Source organism: Giraffa tippelskirchi, chromosome 4 (genome assembly GCF_054371585.1).
Source record: "Giraffa tippelskirchi isolate mGirTip1 chromosome 4, T2T-mGirTip1v1.2.pri, whole genome shotgun sequence".
In the NCBI taxonomy this organism is placed as follows: Eukaryota; Metazoa; Chordata; class Mammalia; order Artiodactyla; family Giraffidae; genus Giraffa; species Giraffa tippelskirchi.
The window spans coordinates 159,410,388-159,427,518 of record NC_137278.1 but is presented as its reverse complement, the minus strand read 5'-3'; the positions used below and the strand labels follow the sequence as shown (position 1 = coordinate 159,427,518).

The following is a 17,131-nucleotide window of genomic DNA, read 5'->3' as shown; positions in this document are numbered from 1 at the left end:
CATGGGATTTTCCAGGCAAGAGTACTGGAGTAGGGTGCCATTGCCTTCTCCTAATTCTGGTCCCTATCATTTCAAAGCCATGTTAACCCAGTTGTGCTACTCTTCTCAGATCATACAGCATTTCTGGAGCCGTGTTGAGCTGATCTCACTGCTCACACAGACAGAGTCAAGCCCACCAGATATTTGCTTCAAATGCACCAACCACAGGCACCTTCTAGAGCTGCGTGCGTGCATGCCCAGTCACTTCAGTCGTGTCTGACTCTGTGCGACCCTAGGGACGGTAGCCCACCAGGCTTCTCTGTCCATGGGATTCTCCAGGCAAGAATACTGGAGTGGGTCTCCATGCCCTCCTCCAGGGGATCTTCCCAACCCAGCATCTCTTATGTCTCCTGCATTGGCAGGCTGATTCTTTACCACTAGTGACACCTGAGAAGCCCCTCTAGAGCTACTACAGGCTAACAGTTGTTGATAGATCTCCTTTCTGTCCTCATGGAATTTAGTTCTTGAAGGGAATAATACACTCGTAGCAGCCTCCTTAATCAAATTGCATGGTTCACCTATACCTCATAAATTTGGAGCCTAATTGAACGCAAATTGCTTTTCTATTTGAACTACCTTTGAATTATGTTCAGAGAAGAGCAAGAAGAGAAAGTTTTTTTTCTCAGCTGGGGCTGCATTAAGATCGAATATGTTAGCTCAAGGGATCCTTCTCTAAACACAACTTTAAAAGGGAAAATGTGTAGCTATTTTGTTATTGTCACTGACAGAAAAATGGAATGAAAGGAAAATAATGATGGGTCACCAGGGTTTAGCACATAAACTGCTGCAGGTCTTTTATTTCAACAGAATGTACCAAACACAGCCAGGTTTCAACAAAATGTTATTTTACCTTTAACTTACAATCATTTATTTTAACCAATTTACCAAACATATCCCTAGCAATGATTCTTCCTGTTTGGAGAGGGGTGATGACAGTTATGTGTTGGAATGCTGGTTGGCAGTCCCAAAACAGATTGTCCAGGTATCTGTCTTCATCTGCCTTTTGGAAGCTAACTCTGAGCCCTTCCTCCCTGGGGGAGAGTCTAGCTTACTTGTCAGGCCCCCTTCCAGAGGGAGAGCTTTCTTCCAAGCCCAAAAGTGAACTCTCCTACTGACAAAGCTATCTTAGAGCTCAAGAGGTATTAGAATGAATCAAGAGGAGAAAGAGCAGCAGCTGGGCTGTACTTCTTGCAGGTTGAAGACACTGTTGAGGTCTAAAAGTAAAAGCATTTAAAAAAGAGAAATGAAATGGGGTGCAACTATCAAAGGTGGGGAGAGGAATAGGTGCAAAAGAGACAGCCCACAAAATGAAATGAAATCTGGACTGTGACTCCCCTAGCACTTCTGAATCCTTTCTTTTCTTATTCACAGAGCAAGACGGAGAACAATGTGGAGGAGTGGGAAATGGGGACCTTTTCTTTGCATCCCTAAAGTGCTTGGGAACAAAACAAGTCCATTTCCTAACCAAAGAAAAAATGTAAAGTTGTAATATAAAAAACTTTAAAAATAAAGTTTTAATATCTCATATTGAAGAGTCAGTTTTTAAGACTTGGCTATCTTCAAAAGAAGATGCCTGCAAAAAGATTTTTAAAGACAGGTTAATTGACTGACTTCTAGGTTTTTTTCCTCCAAAATTGTAACCTACTTTCTAAATTGAAACTTCATTAAAAAAAAATCTCTGTAACAAAAAAAAAAAACTGGAAGAAAACATCAAGCTAGCTCATTATATGAAATCCTCTCTCACCTTATTCTCCCTGTAAACACAAACTCAGTTTCAGGCATTAATATCATTACAATTAAATTTCTAGAAATGACGCTAAGAAATGCTGACATACAATTAAAACATGATACTCATAGTAATAGAAGCAGTTAGCACACCTCAAACGTGGTGGAGAATGAAAACAGCCTTTCCTTTCTCCTCTCTAGATCAAACAGTACTTTAGTGATTTCTGAAAACCTGTTACTAGATTTTTACTTTAATTATTCTTCCCACATTTCAATGTCACAGTGTTAAATGTTTTGTGTACCTGGCTGTTCTCAAGAGGATTTTGGCAGCCTGATAACTTAAATGTTATCCCAGTCCATTGCCTTTGAATTATAGAAGTCTCTAGAGCATATTCTTTCCTACCCTGGGAGATAGCATGGCTTAAATTTTTCTGAATAATTTTCAAAATCAAATTTGAAAGTTTTCATGAGAGATGATCCTCCCTGGTGGGTGATATGAAGCACAACCTAAGGGGAAAACATGAAAATAATTAGCATAAAACATATTAGCATATAGATGCCTTTGAAATAATAAACAGTAGAAAACCAAAATGCTTATCCCCAAAAGAAAGTTACAAAAAAGGATGAAATTATTGTACACTTCTCGCATGACAACCCCAGCCTGAAAGCTGAACAGGATATTCTCATTCTGTGAAGGATGAAATGACCAGGGCAATAGAGAAATAAGCCCTAAACCAATGCTCCTTGGCTCATTATCACAGCATCAGTATTCTCTGTTAGCTCTTCACCCCAGACCCCTCGTTCTCTTTTAAACAGAAAAAATTAACAGGAAAATGTGTATCTTCCATTTATTTCCTCTAAGAGCCATCAACAAGTAGACAGAACTAATATTCACTTTTTCTGATTTTTCCCCTCCTTTAGCTAACGTTATCTCTTCCCCAAGATGGCATAAGAAATGTCAGGCTTGGTCATTTCAATTACCAGGAGGACTCAGGGGCCAGCGGGACAGGGCTTTGTGTTTGTTAACAGTGGATCATGAACACCAATGATTCTTTTTATACTTTGAATTGGTATAGCCTCTCAAGGTAGTAAGAAAGCATGCTGTGTTGTGAGAGGAAGAATATGGTCTTTAGAGTCAATCCTCATTTAAAAATCTGATCTGGGTAACCTTGGAAAAGCACATTAAACACACTTTTTCAGTTTTCTCATCTATAAAATAGCGACAGTGTGGTACACTTTTCTGGGTTGTTGTGTATCAGTCAGAGGTTATACAGGTGTCCTCTGATTTTTGAAAGTTTAGGCCAATTCACTTTTATGAAAGACCCATATTAGTATCTGTTTTAGAAATCCAAAGGGGATTTTTGCTCTTACGGAGAAAGGGGAAAAGCAAAAAGAGTATTTGCTGTTTGTTCTGCAGTGAGCTGTTCTAGAGGCAGTGTATTCCTGCATTGAGATCAGTTCCGCCCTGTTCCTTCCCTCCGCTCTGTGTCTCTGCATACAGGCTCCATTCCTCTGAACCTTGTCTGTGAGCATCTGTGTTTTATCTCGATTTATTCTGTGCATCAGTTACCAGGATGTGTCCCAGGTAACTGCTTCTTTGTTTATGCCATGAGGTGCTCTACTTTTTGGATAGCAGGGATTGGTTTTTCCAGTGGTCACCTACTGATGTGAGAGTTGGACTATATAGAAAGCTGGGCACTGAAGAACTGATGCTTTTGAACTGTGGTGTTGGAGAAGACTCTTGAGAGTCCCTTGGGCTGCAAGGAGATCCAACTAGTCCATCCTAAAGGAAATCAGTCCTGAATATTCATTGGAAGGACTCACGTTGAAGCTGAAACTCTAATACTTTGGCCACCTGATGTGAAGAACTGACTCATTTGAAAAGTCTCTGATGCTGGGAATGATTGAAGGTGGGAGGAGAAGGGGACAACAGAGGATGAGATGGTTGGATGGCATCACTGACTCAATGGATATGAGTTTGAGTAAGTTCCGGGAGTTGGTGATGGACAGAGAAGCCTGGCATACTGCAGTCCATGGGGTCGCAAAGAGTCAGTTGGACACGACTGAGTGACTGAACAGAACTGTATATATAAGCTGGAATATAATAGGTGCTCAATAAAGGTAGTTCAACTTACTTTCCTCAGCAACTTAGGTGAAAACTCAATAATTTAGGGTTTCGGGGATTTGGTAAGCCTACTTTTCAACCACACTTCCCCAATTCTACTTGGCTGATATGTGGGTGAACATATGGCCAAAAGACATTGATTAAGGAGAGATACTACAAAAGTATGTTTTGTCTTGTATCCCTGGTGGCAGGGGATTATGAAGGTGACAGCATAAATTGCACTGGAAATAATAAAGGCAAGAAAATTAAGATCCTACAGATAAATTTCATCTCACAAAGCCAAGTGTGTGTGTTTAAATTTAACTTTGCAGCAACTGACAGTAGTGCACAAATATTTTCTATAATTCAAGGGAAGTCAAGATTTGTCAACTACATCTTAAATTATCTGACACAGGTGAATTCCCTGACCAAGTTCCATGCTGGGGTGTCAAAACATAGCCGATGTCCCCATATTTGGACACTATCTGCATTATTTCAATTCTTATAATATTTCGTTACTTTTAATGGCTCTCAATTAAGCATTTAGAACTTTAGGAAAGGCTCTTTTGCCAATAATGCCATTTGATTTTTTCAATTTGTTTTCAACTTTGAACTTTTAATGGATGCTAATTACTTAACCTGGTCTCTTGGAATATAAAACAGCAAAGGAAACATTCATTACAAAATACTGAATTCTGCAGAGATTTGAAATTCCAACTTGGCTTATCATTTTCATTCTCTTTTGCAGAGCACTGGTCTTGAAACTATCCTTTGTTATCAATGCCTGCTTCTAAGTCAACAGTTACATTTTCAGTTAAAAAAAATTACCCATCAATTTCTTCAACGTTTATATTGCTTTATTAAGACACAGCACACTGCTGACCACAGTAATGAGATTGGGAGGGAGGGAACTGAGAAAGAAAACCCCTCATATGTATGTTTTGTTAACAAATATGCTACCTACTTGAGTCTGTAATAAATATGTTTCTGAGTAAGTTTTGGCTGATTGGTATGAACACAGAGCAACAGTCCTGTTTAAACTTACCTTATGGGCCATCAGTCTTGAGACAGACCCCATCTGCATGACATTCTTGCATGACATTCCACTTAATCCTCATCTTTTCTATTTGTTCAGGCTTAGTGGAGGCCTAGTTTATTGCCCTTTAGGGCCAGTTTAAAAAAAGAAAATGTTTAGAAAGGCACAGCCCAGTGAATAAACCGAAAGCTAGCGTTTCTGTCGCTCTCGGGATTTGAAAATATTTTGATTGCCTGTGTGCCTTCTGAGAATGGCTCCTATGGCTATAAAGGGAAAGGGCCTGTTTCACAAATCAAATAAAAACACATGTATACAACAGGTATTCTCAATACTCTACCAGTCATACGATAAGGTAAAACATGTTCTCTTCTGAAATCGAAAAAGGATTTGAGGGTCTACCGATTTCTTCCCATAAGGATATTTTGACTTGTTACAGGGCCTGGTTTTAAAGCTAATGATGTGCATATGTGTTTGTTCTAGCATCATTTTCAGAGGTGAGTAGCAGGGAATGAGCAGCCCTCTATTTGTGCAGATTGTAATATCTTTTTCCCCTTCGGTCGACATTCCCAAATCATTCTATCATTATTCCTCCAAAGTTTCTGCTTTCAGAACTTAGAGTCAGTTAGAGTTTGACCAAATAAATGCAAACCTTTTGAGTCAACCTCCACTGGTTATTTTTAATATTCAGTTAGATGAATTTTCTTCATTTGCTCTTTATAGGATCAAAATATTTTTTCTTCACTCTCACAACAACAAAATAGACAAAGTCACAAAAATTTACTCTGGCACTAACATTTCTTTGATTAAAACCATAGGTGTTAAAAGACTAAATCTTCATCATCATCATCATCATCATACACACACACACACACACACACACACACACACAAATATTCTCAGTGATAAGGAAAAATAAGTTAACAAAAATATTGATGTTCTTCTATGATACAAGCGCTTGGAGGATAAAGATGACATTTAAATTTGGGGTGTAAGATAGAAAAAGAACAATAGTTAGTTGGTCATAATAATGATTGAAGTATATCTCCTTCAGTTCTCCTAAACCAGCCTCTTCCATTTCCCACTTACTCTTGTGCCTGCAATGACTAAGCTCTCAGTGTTACACCCACAGATATGGCCTTGCTGTTATCTTGAATGTTTTGTCACCTGGTATACTGTTGTTTAAATAAGAACTGGGCTATTCTTATTTCTCATTCCACCAAACAACACATATAATTTATAAAAACCACACCCCATTCATCTCTTCAGTGCTAAAGCTGTTAGACATATTTGCGCGGAGTCATAGTAACATTACTGCAATATTAGAAACATTAATGAATAGAACCTTTATATCCCTAGGATTTTTTCCTAATCAAATTCCATGACCTGAGCAACTAAGATGTCCTTAAGTAGGCAAATGGATAAGTTAGCTGTGGTATATTCAGACAGTGGAATATTATTCACACTAAAAAAGAAATGAGCTATCAAGCCAGAAATGACCAGGAGGAACCTCAAATACACATTACTAAATGAAACAAGCCAATACTATATGAAGTTCTGGAAAAGGCAAAACTATGGACACAGAGAAAAGATCAGTGGTTGCCAAGGATGGGGTTGGGGAGGTGAGAAATGAATAGGCAGAGCAGGGATTTTAGGGCAATAAAAATACAGTGCCATATTATAATGATGGGTGTATATCATTAGATGTGTGTGCTAAGTTGCTTCAGTCATGTCTCGCTCTTTGCGACACCATGGACTATAGCCTGCCAGGTTTCTCTGCCCATGGGATTCTCCAGGCAAGAATACTGGAGTGAGTTGCCACGCCCTCCTCCAGAGGATCTTCCCGACCTCTGGAGACACAGGGATCGAACCTGTGTCTCTTATGTCTCCTGCATTGGCAGGTGGGTTCTTCACCTCTAGTGCCACCTGGGACACCTGACTGTTAGATGAGGACCAGTTAATTTCATAATATATAAAGGAAATATTTGAGGGAGCAGACTAGAGTGAGTATGATATCAAAGTCCAAGAGTGTAACTTAAATCATAAACATATAATTTTGGTTATCTGACACTGAATGGGAAAAATCATGGGTTCATCCAAAAGTTCTTGTATAAAATGGATTTCTTTAGTTTTCCTCCAGTGTATTTGAGGACGTTTACAAGGCACAGATGCCTAATAACAGATGTCATTTACCAGGCTTTTAAGCAATTCTGCATAAATTGTTTCAGTTAGTAGGGGCAGGAATTGATATCCTACCATATTCAGTTCAGTTCAGTCACTCAGTGTGTCCAGCTGTTTGCAACCCTATGGACTGCAGCACTCCAGGCCTCCCTGTCCATCACCAACTCCCGGAGTTTACCCAAACTCATGTCCATTGAGTTGGTGATGCCATCCAACCATCTCATCCTCTGTCATCCCCTTCTCCTTCTGCCTTCAATCTTTCCCAGCATCAGGGTCTTTTCAAATGAGTCAGCTCTTCACATCAGGTGGCCAAAGTATTGGAGTTTCACCTTCAACATCAGTACTTCCAGTGAACACCCAGGACTGATCTCCTTTAGGATGGACTGGTTGGATCTCCTTGCAGTCCAGTGGACTCTCAAGAGTTTTCTCCAACACTACAGTTTAAAAGCATCAATTCTTCGGTGCTCAGCTTTCTTTACAGTCCACCTCTCACATCCTTACATGATTACTGGAAAAACCACAGCCTTGACTAGATGGACCTTTGTTGGCAAAGTAATGCCTCTGCTTTTTAATATGCTGCCTAGGTTGGTCAAAACTTTCCTTCCAAGGAGTAAGCATCTTTTAATTTCATGACTGCAATCACCATCTGCAGTGATTTTGGAGCCCCCAAAAATAAAGTTAGCCACTATTTCCATTGTTTCCCCATCTGTTTGCCATGAAGTGATGGGACCGGATGCCATGATCTTAGTTTTCTGAATGTTGAGCTTTAAGCCAACTTTTTCACTCTCCTCTTTCACTTTCATCAAGAGGCTTTTTAGTTCTTCTTCACTTTCTGCCATAAGGGTGGTATCATCTGCATATCTGAGGTTATTGATATTTCTCCCAGCAATCTTGATTCTAGCTTGTGCTTCATCCAGCTCAGCATTTCTCATGATATACTCTGCATATAAGTTAAATAAGCAGGGTGACAATATACAGCCTTGACGTACTCCTTTTCCTATTTGGAAACAGTCTGTTGTTCCATGTCCAGTTCTAACTCTTGCCTCCTGACCTGCATATAGATTTCTCAAGAGGCAGGTCAGGTGGTCTGGTATTCCCATTTCTTTCAGGACTTACCACAGTTTGTTGTGATCCACACAGTCAAAGACTTTGGCATAATCAATAAAGCAGAAGTAGATGTTTTTCTGGAACTCTCTTGCTTTTTGATAATCCAGTGGATGTCGGCAATTTGATCTCTGGTTCCTCTGCCTTTTCTAAATTCAGCTTGAACATGTGGAAGTTCACGGTTCACGTATTGCTGAATCCTGGCTTGGAGAATTTTGAGCATTACTTTGCTAGCATGTGGGATGAGTGCAATTGTGCGGTAGTTTGTGCATTCTTTGGTATTGCCTTTCTTTGGAATTGGAATGAAAACTGACTTTTTCTAGTCCCATGGCCACTGCTGATTTTTCCAAATTTGCTGGCATATTGAGTACAGCACTTCCATAGCATCTTCTTTCAGGATTTGAAATAACTCAACTGGAATTCCATCACCTCCACTAGCTTTGTTCATAGTGATGCTTCCTAAGGCCCACTTGACTTCACATTCCAGGATGTCTGGCTCTAGGTGAGTGATCACACCATTGTGATTATCTGGGTTGTGAAAATCTTTTTTTGTACAGTTCTTCTGTGTATTCTTGCCACCTCTTCTTAAGATCTTCTGCTTCTTTTAGGTCCATACCATTTCTGTCCTTTACTGAGCCCATCTTTGCATGAAATGTTCCCTTGGTATCTCTGATTTTCTTGAAGAGATCTCTAGTCTTTCCCATTGTATTATTTTCCTCTATTTCTTTGCACTGATCACTGAGGAAGGCTTTCTTATCTCTCCTTGCTATTCTTTGGAACTCTGCATTCAAATGGGTATATCTTTCCTTTTCTCCTTTGCTTTTCACTTCTCTTCTTTTCATAGCTATTTGTAAGGCCTCCTCAGACAGCCATTTTGCTTTTTTGCATTTTTTTTCCTTGGGGATGGTCTTGCTCCCTGTCTCCTGTGCAATGTCACAAACCTCCGTCCATAGTTCATCAGGCACTCCGTCTATCAGATCTAGTCCCTTAAACCTATTTCTCACTCCCATTGTGGCTCAGATCATGAACTCCTTATTGCCAAATTCTGACTTAAATTGAAGAAAGTAGGGAAAACCAGTAGACCATTCAGGTATAACCTACCATATTAAGTAATACTAAAATTGCTTACCACATAAATGCAGATTACACAAAAGAAATAAATGGACTATGTAAACCCCAAATAAAGGTATTTCATTTGTGAATGGGATTTCATGGAATTTATAGAGTCAGGAAAAGAAGGAATGGAGGAAGTTTGATTTGAACACCTGGACTAATGTCAGAATGTGTCAGGGAAACGAGTTGGTAAAATAATACTGCCCTGTGGACAGAGAATAAGAAAGGTTTCAGGGAAATACACAGGTAATGAACACAATCCCCAGCTCTAGTGTAAATATGGTCCTTAGGGCTATGGACCACTGGTCTCTCAATACACAAAAGCATCTCCCTGAAAATTGCTATTCTGAAGATCTGTTGCCATTTCGTTCTATATACTGTCCACACCCTGAATACCTTCGTTTCTGGAGGTGATTTTTGCCAAGTAGTAGGGAATTAACAATTCTATTCTGGCATTCACCTGAGACAAACCCTATACCACCATGAGAGGTCTGTGCTAAGGTATAGAAACTTATCTTTCATCAACCTAAATAAACCCAATTGGGAGACACATTTGTTGATTGAAGTTCTATGCTTTTATCTCAAATCTAAATTTGATTATTCCATCACTATTTGTTTCAGTAAGAATGAAACGTGACTAACCATGAGTGAGCTGAGATAAAATCCCCAATACCAACAGTTTCATTTAGCTTGACAATATGCACTGGGCTTGTCATCATAATATCTTAACGAGCACAGAAACTTGAAATATTTATGTACAGCACTTATCATCTAGTCTCTTTTCCACATAGGAGCACATAAGGAAGCAAATCAATGAAGAGGGTAAGGTAAAATAAGAAAAGCAATTGCCTCTACAGATTCCCACTTCTTAGAGTAAATTATGAGTAATTCTCCTTGCCCCACTGGGTTGAGCTGAAGAGCATATGTAAGAATAGCACAGAACTAATAAATCATGGTTATGTGATAATTTTGCTAATGGAAAAAAGTAGATAAATTCCTGAGATGACTTATTTTCAAACCCTGGAAGCCACATTTTAATAGCACATGAAACATACAAGGGCAAGCTGATAAGTATGAATTTGGGCTGTCACATCATAGTATTTGTGCTTCAAATATCCCAATCCATAAAATAGAGAGAATAACAGCCCCCACACTAAAGGTTCTCAAAGCAAGAATACTGAAGTGGTTTGCTATTCCATTCTCCAAAAATTTCATGGGGATCTCAAGGCAAGAACTATAAAGAAAGCTGAGCACTGAAGAATTGATGATTTTGAACTGTGGTGTTGGAGAAGACTCTTGTGAGTCCCTTGGGCTGCAAGGAGATCCAACCAGTCCATCCTAAAGGAAATCAGTCCTGAATATTCAGTGGAAGGACTAATGCTGAAGCTGAAACCCCAATACTTTGGCCACCTGATGCCAAGAAATGACTCATTGGAAGAACCCTGATGCTGGGAAAGATTGAAGGCAGGAGGAGAAGGGGATGACAGAGGATGAGATGGTTGGATGGCATCACTGACTCAATGGACATGAGTTTGAGTAAACTCCAGGAGTTGGTGATGGACAGGGAGGCCTGGCGTGCTGCAGTCCATGGGGATGCAAAGAGTCAGACACGACTGAGTGACTGAACTGAACTGAACTGACACTAAAGGTTCTTGTGAGTGCTTAGAACAGTGCCTGATACATAGTGAACATTATGCATTTAGGTATTCATCATTATTCACAATCATATGTACCTCATTGAAGAGGCAAAAGAAAACTCGCATGTTATACTGGTTTTAGCACAAGGGGGAATTAAATACCATTTCATTATCTCAGTCACAGCCAACTTATTCACTATCACATACAGCATGCTTAAGATATGTCGAGCACTACAGTATTAAACACTACATACAGTATTAAAATTTCCTGACCTTATGGAGTTCACATTCTAGGGGGATGATAGACAAAAAAATTTATAGTAAAATGTCTGTAGTGAAGATTACTAAGGAGAAAATTAAACAAAAACAGAGAAATGCAGAGTGACCTTTACTCTGTTTCCATATTCAGCTGTGTTTGACAAAATGGCTCACTGCAGGCCACGCTCTTCCTCTGAAAGGAATTCTCCAGTTGACATTCTAGGTAACTGGTTCATTGAAATCCCAACCATTTGGATGCAACAAAAATAATCCAGCATATGAATGCATCCAGAAAGACATATGTACACTGGTTTTCAAAAATGTAATGTGTATGTAATTTCCCGAATGGCTGGTTGTCACATCCATCTGGTCTTATTTCCATAGCACTTGAATGCACTACGAGAATATAAACCCTAAAAGCTAGAAAACAGAATTTAAATACCCAAACACATACGAGGTGTGTTTTCAAAAGCAGCAGACAAGCGAGCACTGTGGTAACTTCATTAACTTCTCAGCCACAGTTGAGAGTAGCTGAGACTAAGCATAAAGGCCACAGAACATAAAAGGCATTCCACTGGCAGACCTCATTAAGTGGGCTTAAGACAAGCTTGACAAGCTAATGACAAAAATCTAATTTGAAATTTCTGGATATGAACCTTTGAAGAAGTCCAAACACACCAGAACTCTACCATGCATGCCATCTGAAAAGGCAACAACTTGGTGTCAATTAGGTCTGTATACTTTATGAATCAAAGCCCAGGTATGGATGTTGTCCTATTCAATTGCACTGAATAAGAAATCATGCTCTATGTGTTTTGAGGTTTGGGCTCTGGGCCTATTTAAGCTGCACAGATGTTGTAGGTTCCTAAATTAACCGTGGTCTCCAGGGAGATGGTCATCAGGCTGCATGCATATACTGAAAAAGGTATGGCTAGAATCTCGAGCCACATCATTCAGAAAGCACTTTTGCTACTGTTTCCTCTTCTCTAATAAAAAGATCTTTCGTCAGCACCTATGGGGGCTGGATCCTGTTAGATTATACTTACTCACCTGTTAGAATTCTCTAGTTGCTCTAGGTATGTGTATATCCATTCCAACTACTTTAATGTCCCTCCAGTGGAAGAGCATTCATGTTCAAGAAATCATAGCACTCAGGAGTGCCCTGCAACATGGGAAGTGCCTTCTACATATTATAAATTCCCAAATCAATCTTTTTATGATCAATCCAGTTTTATAGATAAGCAAGCTGAAGATTCAAATAATTTGCCCCACCTATAATTAGAGGAGAATTAAATGGCTTCCCTGGTACCTCAGACAGTAAAAAATTCACCTGCAATGTGGGAGACCTGGGTTTGATCCCTGGGTTGGGAAGATCCCCTGGAGAAGGGCATGGCAACCCACTCCAGTATTCTTGCCTGAAGAATCCCCATGGACAGAGGAGCCTGTCAGGCTAGAGTCCACGGGGTCACAAAGAGTCAGACATGACTGAGGGACTAAGCCAGCACAATGATCTATATATACCCAGGCCATCCAGTTTCAAAAACCACATTCACGTTCCACTACTCAGTGCAGGAAAGAATAAATTCTAAATGAATGAATACATGAATGGACAAATGCATTATTTAATATCTTTAGAATTAAAGGAGGAAAAATTTACCACCCAAAGTACATCACTGTTGCAATAATAGGTATACAATGATAGGATGGTTATTTAAAATTCTTGAAGGCATTGAATCTTTCTAAATTTCAGTTCTGTATACCTACAGTGCTTTCTGCAATATCTCACACATGCAAGGTATTTGTAAGATATCTGTTGAATCAGTGAAATAATTTAACTTAGCATAACAAATTATAAATGGGTGAGATGGCATTTGCGGGCCTTTCCCTTCTCCTATGCTAGCTCCTTACATGAAGGAAGAATATATTTTTCAGTAAATCTGGCTCCAGGTGCTAACTTCTTAAGAAATCCCTAGATGTGCACTCATGTGTGGACCTCTGGGCCTTTTTCCAGGCCTGGGACCTAAGTTCTTGGTCCTAGCTTTTGCAAATAAGACCCACATAAGCCCTAGAAATAACTGTGGAAAAGAGAATGTCTAACTAGTGCAAACAGTGCAACGAGTCAGAATATCTTAATACAAATTTGTTGAGGAGAAACAAATTCCACTCCACCTGTCAAAATCTGGATAATGTCCTGGATTTCATAATATACTCATCCTTGGTTCCTATACAGATATGTAGTAATATTCTCTTAGGACATTCCTCTACCAATATTGCATGGAGAAACAGCATCGTTAGCTTCTTTTTTCCAAACAGTTCAGATAAAGACTCCGAGTTGCCTCATCCCCTATCTGCCCCACCCCTCAATATAGTAAGAGGCATTGGTTAAGTCACTTAGCATCTTTGCATAAATTATTTATAAAGAAGAATGAAATGCCATTTGCTTTATCTTGTTACTGTGAAGATTACATATGATAATGTGTACAGAATAATTTTTGAGCTATGAAGTGTTAGGTAGCTGTAAGAAACTACTGGAAAAGAAAACTCATGTACCATATACCTTGGGAAACCAGGTGTTTAATTTCACTCTTATACAAATTATATGTGTATGTGTATACACATATGTTTACATACAAATATATGCCTGTGATAAAATGGGCTTGTATGTATATATTGGTGGGGAATTTTAATCACTTTAATGGATAAAATTTTTAAGAGTTAATGAATGCCACATTAAAAGCATTTCTCTAATTGCTTCTGTTGGTTTTTAATATAGAACCACTGTATTGTATATGGTAATTATATCTATTATTTATTGTCAACTTGATGACAGGCATCAGGTTAAGGTGTTTGCATACATTATATAATTTGCTCATCATAACACCCCTGTAAGTATGTATGATTCTCTGTGACATGGGTAAACTAAGGCCCAGAAGAATTGAGAAAAATGCCCCAAGATCACACTGCTGACACATGACAGGCAAAATCTGCATTTAGGTCTGTCTTTCTATCAAGTTTTGTTTACCAATTCAAATTCCATTCATTTGAAATTTGCATTAATTCAAATGTAGCCTATGTTATACTTTTCAGGGAGTAAGTTCAGATGAATTCTATCCTTTGTGAATTGTTAGGGTTCCTTTGACCAGAACATAAACTGATCAAAAATACACAGGAGCTTAAAAAATTTTAAATGTCTTCAGAGGGTTTCCAGTCCCCAGGCTAGACAATACATAGTTTCTTGTAACATAAGTTACTGAGATTTATAAATGGGGTTAATGGCCATGATTTTTACTCACTAGTGGCCACAGTTTTCCCAGGGAGAACCCTTGTATGTAACACTTGTTCTGTGATAAAGCTGTATATGAAGACAGAGGGAAGATTTAACAAAGAAGTAAAATATATCCCTCAGGGAGACTACAGTCTACCTTTTTGCAAATGAACCAGCATATATGAAGCAAAGCATCAAATTCATCTTAGAATATATTAGCAATTCTTAGAAGCAATAAAACTAAGTAAAAATTTCTTCAAAGGATTAAGTCCCTCAGCCTTTAACTCAGTCTGACCTGCTTCCCCCACATGCCAATTAGAGTTCAAAGAAAAGATTCATACATTTCATTTACAGATCCATTGAACCTTGAGCACAAGTGATAAATCCTTAATAAGTCAGAAAGAGAGCTATATTTATTCTTAAAATTAACTAATTTGCACCCTGAAGTTAAGTGATTTGCCTAAAGACAATTCATTGAAATGTCTGATAAGATGCCTTAACTCCATTCCATGTTTCACATCACTGACTTGTTTTCCCATTTTAAGGTTCTTACATAGAAATGCTCACATGGGTCAACAAAGATTCTAGAAAAGATGATGACACAGAACAAGTTCATGTCCATACATGGAAACAAACTAACAAAAACTCATTTACTACAGTATTTACAGAATCTCATGGTGAGCAAAGAGTTCCCTAAACACTGCTTTTAATGAAAGCAATGGCTGAACTTTCTAGAGAGGATTTTTCTTCTTTTATCTATGCTTGGAAAGCAGAGTTACATTAATTCAGCAGTTGCTTTGGTGAATCCAGCAGCACAGAAAGTAAACACACCTGACAATCAAACTGGTTGACTGGCTCTAGTGATTGAATTCAACTCTTCACTTAGGTGATTTGATGAATGTGTGTACACACATACATACACAAACACACTTTGGTTTCATAACAATGAACTTTCTTGGACTGTCCACAGAACAATATAGCAAACTACAATTAGCCACTGGGAAAGAAAACCTTCCTCCTCGAGCTTTCAAGAATAAAGAAATTAGGAGAATAGAGGGATCTTACCTTAAGCCTCATTGAAAAGCCTAATGTCAAATGGTTATCAAAGGCAAGACAATTCTGAAGGTGACTTTTCAAAGTGTACTATTAAATAATCATAACTGTCACATCCATGTATTTTATTTTAAAAATACTGGGATTAGCTTTATTGATTAGACAACAAATAACAATAATATGCTACAACTGGTAGTGATACAGAAAATGGAATGCAAAGGGTCCAAGCAGTGCATTATGTTCCTTTTCTCTACTTTGATTTAAGCTATTTCGAGCACTTCATGTTCTCCTGGGCCAGTTAACAGTGCTTTAACATTTTGCTGCTAAAATGTAACTACAGCAGAGTCATTTTCACAAATTCCTTATTTTCAGTAGTAGATTCCATTGTAATTTTGCTGGATCTAAACCTATCCTAGAGAACCCACATTACACAAAACTTTGGGGATAGAAATTAGCATAATTGAAATAATTCAATTTTTGGTAATTATAATTCTTATTTAAACCTAAATTAAATATGCCAAACTATAATTATGTTCAAATTTGCATCATGAAAATTATCCCCATTTTGCTCATGGCATCTTAAAACATCTAATAAGGGATCTTAAACTCTTCAGTTTGAGTCAAAAGGCCTTATTTTCACAGCCTTTGGGAAGAAGAGACTTATTATGCATTAAGCATAGTTATTTTGCCTCTTGGGAAAAGGAATATGGGTCCATTATTTCTTCACTACATGATGTGCAGGATTTGTACTATAATCTTTGGGTACATCTAAGTTACACTGCAATTAATGAGCACTGAGTACCTCAGCAGACAGTAAAAGATTAATGCTTTCTTTGGAGAGAATCCTTACGCAAAGCAGATCATGCTTTAGGACAAAGGGAATAGGAACCACAGACACAGAAAAAGCTGCAATACTTCAAAACTTGGCAGCTGAAAATAAGCACTGCTTTTCTATTCATTTTTAAATGATTAAAGATGCAAGAAAATCTGAAGACAATGAGAAATCACCTTTCAGCCCTGCAAACTGCTTGCTGATTCTTAAGATTCCCATAAGCAAAATTTTTATTATTATTATTACTATTATTAATTTGGAATGCAAGAAAACACACATAAATTATTACTCAATGTAAGCTTTCTAACTAAACTTTCTGCTATTTGATTTCATTAAATTAGCCAACTGATGTGATTAAACTTGTAAGATGTTTTATTTATCTTCCTCTTTGGGACAGTAGGTAGATAACATCTAGGAATATATTGGTCAAGAAATAGATGTTTCTGAATGTGCAAAGCTGGCACATAGTCAAAACACACAACCAGTTTCTTACAAAGGCACACAACCAGTTTCTTACAAAAAACATATGAATATATCTCCAGTTGAGTAAAATATTCACATTAATACTGGAATAGGGCAGAAGAACCCTGGCTGACATCCCATCTGTTCTTATGAATTAAATTTAGAAATCATATGTAATATAGACATTTCTGTCTGAATATCATAAAGCCCTGACACATCCAGGCTTTCATTAGAAAACCCTACGATGTGACTTGAATAACAATCTGCCCTAGCTAATTAGTATTTTCAGTTTAGCATATTCACTTCCAGACATATTGCTGTTTGC

General features: G+C 38.2%; 1 long non-coding RNA gene across 1 annotated transcript in view; it reads right to left on the bottom strand.

The window, feature by feature from the left end:
- Positions 1 to 17,131, bottom strand: part of LOC145546956 (uncharacterized) — a 96,957-nt gene that overhangs the window by 7,783 nt on the left and 72,043 nt on the right. Inside the window, exon 12 of the long non-coding RNA XR_014083414.1 lies at positions 2,067 to 2,271. This is a non-coding gene — a long non-coding RNA (uncharacterized LOC145546956). The remainder of the gene's footprint in view (positions 1 to 2,066; positions 2,272 to 17,131) is intronic.